Source organism: Arvicanthis niloticus, chromosome 14, assembly GCF_011762505.2.
Source record: "Arvicanthis niloticus isolate mArvNil1 chromosome 14, mArvNil1.pat.X, whole genome shotgun sequence".
NCBI lineage: Eukaryota > Metazoa > Chordata > Mammalia > Rodentia > Muridae > Arvicanthis > Arvicanthis niloticus.
The window spans coordinates 24,254,920-24,261,539 of NC_047671.1; the positions used below are offsets into that span (position 1 = coordinate 24,254,920).

Here is a 6,620-nt window from a genome sequence, read left to right on the forward strand (position 1 = left end):
TCTTGGTGTAGCCATATTTATGAGCTGATTTTTAAGCTACTACCATGGTGATATCATTGAACACAGAGCTGAAAGGGATATGCAGTGATGTGACATTTTTATCTCTATATTTATTTTATAGTTTTATCTCCTATACAGATAGAGTGGTTGTAAAAAAGACTGAAATACAAGTATAATATAACATAAATATAATATAAAATACTGAAATGTAGCAATATTACCAAATGGTAAGTCTTGAATGTTTATTGTCTCTGCTTGTAATAATTTATAACTGGTGAGTTTACAACATTTAATTGTTTAATAACTATATTTAACAGCTGTTGGTTGATATTTGTACTAGTTAGATTTTTGTCAACACACCTAGACATGTCTGAGAGAAAGGAATTTCAGCTGAGGAATTATCTCCATTAGACTGTAGGCAAGTTTGTCTGGTAGTTTCTTGATTGGTGATTGATGTGGCAGGGGCCAACCCACTGTGGGCGGATCCATTCCTAGCTGTTGGTACTGGGTTGTGTAAGAATGCACACTGAGCAAGCCATGGGGTGGTGTTTTATTACTGCTCATCCCTCAACATTAAACCTCTTTTCCATATCTCAAGGCCCTTTTTTTCATTTCATGACCTATGCCCACACTTAATCCTCCACAAATTCACATACATAAAAACAGGAAGCTAGTGAGTGTCTCATATGAGAGAGAACATGTGGTATTTGTGGCTTTGAGTCTGAGAGACCTCATTTAATTCGACAGTCCATTCAGTTCCCTCTGAGTTTCATTTTTCTTTATGGCTGAATAAATTGTCCCTGTATTCTTGTAAAACATTTTTCATTATCTACTCATCTGTTGAGGAACATCTAAGCTGATCCCATTTCCTTGATCTTGTGAATGGGGTAACAATAAGCATTTATGTGCACGTATCTCTGTGGGAGAACATAAAGCTAAGAGTCTTTAATGTGTCTATAATTTTTGACCCTGTAATCCAACTTCTAGAAATATGTACCCTAGAAATACTCAGAGATACACCTTTGAATTATAACAAATGCCTATGGTCCATGAGTTAATTATGATGAATGTCTATAGTCCTTGTGTTATGGTGAATGCCTACAGTCCATGAGTTACGGTAAATGCCTACAGTCCACGAGTTATGGTGAATGCCTACAGTCCATGAGCTACAGTGAGTTCCAGGCCAGACAGAGTAAGTTCCAAAACAGACAGACAAAAACAAAATACTACGTGTGACAGCACATATTGTAAAATTGAAAGGAGAAAGAAAGTTAGCCTGGCCTCTGTGCAAAGATGACATGCAAATTTGTGAAGTGGCCCATGGTTTCTGGAGAGCTGTCTCTGTGGTTAGGAATGGGTACTACTTCTCCAGAGGACTTGAGTTTGTTGCCCAGTACTGGGTGGCTTACACTGCCTGTAACTCTAGCTCCAGAGAATCTGATACCTATGGATTCTGCAGACACCTACACACACATGCACATGCCTGCACACAGATACATATATAATTTTATATTTGTATATAATATTTATATTTATACATATTTCAAATTATATGTGCAAAATTTTAAAAATAAAATAAATCTTTAAAATTTATTACATACATTCAAAGATGCTACAAAAGGTATTTATATAAAGGCTCTAGCTGGAGAGACAGATCAGTTGTCTAGAGTGATTTCTGCTCTTCCAGAGGGTAAGAATTTGGTCTCAGCAGACTTGTCAGAAGGTTTACAAACACTTTCAACTTCAGCTCTAGGAATCTGAAACCTTTCTGGCTTCGTCGGTGCCTGCACTCAAGTACATATAGTCATATACACACAGACACATAGCTAAAAATAAAATAAATATTAGTCTTAAAAAAGGTTTGCCTTGAATGATGTAGCAAATAAGTAGAAGCAAGTTTAGACAAGAATGATGGTACATGCCTTTAATTCCAGTATTTGGAAGGCAAAGAAAGGTGGATCTTTGTAAGTTTAAGGCCGATCTGGTCTGTATAGACAGTTCCAGGCTACCAGAGCTATATAGTGAGACCTAGTCTCAAAAAGGGAGCAAGGTTAGTACTCTATGATACAACTGTGTAGAAGAATTTTAATTTAGCAATGTGGCTGCTCTGGCAGGGATCATATCCAAAGACTTCCTAGGTCTGTATTATCCAGTGGAAATGCAGACATGCCCTGGATTATAGTATAATCATGCTGGCATACAGATGTACCCTCAGTATGCACCTTTATTTCTTAACAGTGAAGGCAAGAAGGGAAGGTTAATTTGTGGAGGAAACAGCCATATTTGAAAGTGATGTCTAAATGAGGAACAAAGTGATGAATCAGAAAAAAGATCTGACAGACTGTGTCAGAGATACACCCAACTCACATATAAAGAGGAAAGAGGCTCCTTAAGAGCAGAGAGAGAGAGAGAGAGAGAGAGAGAGAGAGAGAGAGAGAGAGAGAGCGCTATGGTGGTGGTGTGTGGTGTAAGTAATTCAATCAGAAGCCAAGAGACACGGAAATGAATCAGTCAGCTTGGAAGATTAGATTGTCCAGAAGCTAGAAGCATCCAGACCTAGGCCTGGGGAGAGTTTGAACAAGAAGGAAATGTTCTGGGCTTATTTTTGTTTGTTTGTTTGTTTTCCCCCATCATCTGAGAAAATAAAGCTACATTTACAAGTTGTATCTAAAGTTATATTTCTGGTATGGACATATTGCTATTACCTCTCTTACTAGATTCTTCTATATTATCAAATATTTCTAGTATAAAATTGTTTCTTAAAATCTAGTAATATGCCAGGCAGTGGTGGCGCACGCCTTTAATTCCAGCACTGGGAGGCAGAGGCAGGCAGAGTTCGAGGCCAGCCTGGTCTACAAAGTGAGTTCCAGGACAGCCAGGGCTACACAGAGAAACCCTGTCTCACCCCCCCTCCCCCAAATCTAGTAATATCTGATTATTATATAGTAAACAGGAAAAATAGAACAAAATTGTATATGCAACCTGACCCCAACATTTTACGAAGTGTACACTTGTAAAGTTGAAGCAAGTGTGCTCAAATTGGATTAATGATTAGCTGTGCTTGTCATGAGCGATTTCTTGTTTTCTTTAAATAATTTATCAACTTTGTAGGCATTTACTTAAAAAAATTATTTTATGTGTATTCGTGTTTTGCCAGCCTGTATGTCTGTACACCACATGCATACCTGATATCTGCAGAGGCCAAAAGAGGGCTTTAGATTCCTGGAGTTACAACTTGTTGTAAGTTGTCATGTGGGATGCCAGGAACCAAACCTGGGTCCTCTGGAAGCGTAGTAAGTAGTTTTAATTGCTGAGCCATTTCATTTCTCTAGACTCTGTCAGTACATCTTGAATCACCATGTTCCCTACCTCTGCTGTCTGTGGGGACTCAGTCACAGCCCACCCCTCACCCAGGATACTGAAATCTGCATATGCTTAAGTCTGTATATAAAATGGAGTGTTGCTTGCATAGAACTCACACGCATTCTCTGCTTTAAGTCATCTCTAAATTACTCAGAATACCTCCCACCAGTGGTTCTCAACCTGTGGGTCACAACCCTTCTGGGAGCTGCATATCAGATATCCTGGATATCAGATGTTTACATTACAATTCATAACAGTAGCAAAATTACAGTTATAAAGTAGCAATGAAAAGGATTTTATGGCTGGGGGTCACCACAACAGGAGCAACTGTATTAAAGGGTCACAGCATTAGGAAGAATGAGAACCACTGCCTTATGCCGTGCAAATTCCATGTCAATAACAGTGTCAGAAATTAAGCCAATCAAAAACAATTTCACAGGGTCAATAAAGATGTACTGTTTTCAGATATTCCCTTTCCTTCTTCTTGCTTGCTGGTTTGTTTTGAGTCAGGGTCTCATGCAGTTCAGTCTGGCTTTGACTCTACTTTGTGGCTGAGAATGAGCTTGAACTCCCGATCTTTCTGACTCTAGTTCCCAAGTGCTGGGCTTACAGGAGTGCTCTCGGTGCTTGGCTCCAATATTTCCAATCTGCAGTCCACTGAACCTGCAGCAGTTGAGTACACAGGGACAGAGGGCAGACTGTATAACTTAAATATATTTATTATTATATATGTGCATTTCCACGGGAGGGCACATGTGAGTGTGTGGGGGTCAGAGGACAACTTTATGTGCATGGTGGAGCTCATCAGGATCGTGTAGCCAGTGCCCTTACCACTGAACCACCTCACCAGTCCTGATTGCAGCAGCATTTTTATTTTTTTTTTATTTTTATTATTTATTTATTTATTTATTTATTTTTTGGTTTTTCGAGACAGGGTTTCTCTGTGTAGTCCTGGCTGTCCTGGAACTCACTCTGTAGACCAGGCTGGCCTCGAACTCAGAAATCCACCTGCCTCTGCCTCCCAAGTGCTGGGATTAAAGGCGTGCGCCACCACCGCCCGGCAGCATTTTTAATATTAGATACATTTAATATTAGACACATCAGGTGCTAATTTTAAAGAGGTTGACTTGTGAACATGTAGCTAGCTTGCTTATCATGGATCACAAAGCGTTTGCATATATAAATAAAAACATTTTTCCCATTTTTTTTTACAAAATAAATAATAAATAAAATTGATACTGGAATTTCTTTGATAAGTCATTTGCGAATGAATGTAAACAAACAAAAATAGCTACACATGAATTAGTCACAGCAAAAGAAGCTGCTAATGGGAAATGGTTAAAAGAAATGAAGAGGTTTATATTTGGATTCTCGTGGAGAGAGGGTGGGGGAGACTGTGTGTGTGCATGCAAATGCACAGATGCATTGTGGAGCGAAATAGAGTGGTTTGCTCACTCGGTGGCTCGACCTTACAAGGCGCTGTCTGTTCTGTTGTTGAAAGATCTGCTCTGCCATACTGAAGTTCACGACCAACAATTTGCCAAATGATATCCGCAAGTGAGGATCAACGTCTTAAACGTAAGAGCGCTTTAATTTTTAATTACCTTTTCTGACATTACAATCAATATTTATTAAGCAGGCATAAAAACAAAATGACACCCTGCTGAGTGTCATGTGAATTATTCAAAGGAAAGTTCTTAGGATAATGAAGCCAGGCCTCCAGGATGGCCTGGAGAAGCCTCTGCTGCTGTGTTTCCACTATGGTGTTCCTGACTCTGGCTTCCTCCCATTTCACTCCTTCTGTCCACCTTTGGCTCTCAGAGTCTCTTTCCCAGTAGAACTGCAAGCTTGACTGCAGCCTGGCTGTCTTTTTCTAGCTAAGGGGTTTTCATCCTGATGTGACAGTTGTCAAAAGGAGAGGCTCTGCTGATGCCTGGCGTCTCTAAGCAGTTACACCTTGCTGAACAAAAATTTTATACTGGAAAACAAGTCTTGTGGGATTAAATTGACCTGACTTTCTTTCTCTTTGGGGGGGTAATGTAGGATTCTAAATGTAATCTTTTGACCTTAGGTAAAATAAATAATATTCTAGGGTCCAATGGATCTGTCAAAAACCAAAAACAAAACAACAACAAAAAAACCAACCCTCTTCTATTATATTGTTGGGGAGTTTTTGTTGTTGCTCTCTCTCTCTCTCTCTGTGTGTGTGTGTGTGTGTGTGTGTGTGTGATCAAATTTAAGATTGAAGAGATTTGTTAGTTAAGTGTACATGACGCTTTTCCAGAGTACGTGAGTTCAAGTCCCAGCACACACACACACACACACACACACACACACACACACACACACACACGTGGTATTAAGCCTTTTAAAGTAAAATCAGTTTTAACATCATGAACAAAGACACTTGGGTCTCTTTGCTTCCACTTAGGAGTGTAACCTGAGCAGACTCTGTGTTCCCAGACCAGTCACCAGGATGTCTTATCTGGGGAAGACACAGAAGCCAGTTCCGGAGAGAACCTGGAGGGATGGGAGGTCTGAGGCGGCAGCATCTAAAGAAACCAGGGTGAGGTGTTAACTTACATTAGACTGAGTGAGAGTTGCCAAGGCACCTGCCATGTAAATTAGTGAACTTTTAACTAAGAAGAGGAAGGGGAGACCATTCAAATGCTTGTATTTTTGTATTTGGTCGATGAGACAATTTCTTCATCCTGTATCGTCCCCGTGAATATATGCATGTACTTTAGATTAGACCCTGGAATTCATTTAGGCACAGGATAAATGCAGATGTTGGGAAGTGTGGTGGTAATCTGTGGGGTATGGACTGAGCCCAGCTCTTCCCTGTGGACTAGTGACAAAGGTGAGACACCATGCTGTTTCCAACAGCAATGCCCCCCATAGGCTCATACATTTGAATGCTTGGTCACAGGGACTTGTGCTACTTAACAGGGATTAGAAAGTATGGCCTTGTTGGAGGAAATGTGTCACTGGCAGTGTTGGGGTTTCAGAAACTCACGCCAAACCCAGAGTCACTCTCTCTTCCTGCTGCCTGAGATCCAGATGTAGAATTCTCAGCTCCTCTCCCAGCAGCACCGTGTCTACTTGCTTGCTGCCATGTTTCCTGCCATGATGGTAATGAACCGAACCCCTGAAACTGTGAGCTTTCCCTCAATTAAATGCCTTCCTTTATATGTGTTTCCATGGTCATGATTTCTCTTCCCAGCAACAGAATACTGGCTAAGATAAACACCTTAGAT

General features: G+C 40.3%; 1 pseudogene; it reads left to right on the plus strand.

Moving 5' to 3' along the window:
• The first annotated feature begins 1,230 nt into the window (after positions 1-1,230).
• On the plus strand, positions 1,231-1,328 carry LOC117720277 (U6 spliceosomal RNA; annotated as a pseudogene).
• Positions 1,329-6,620: the final 5,292 nt, after the last annotated feature.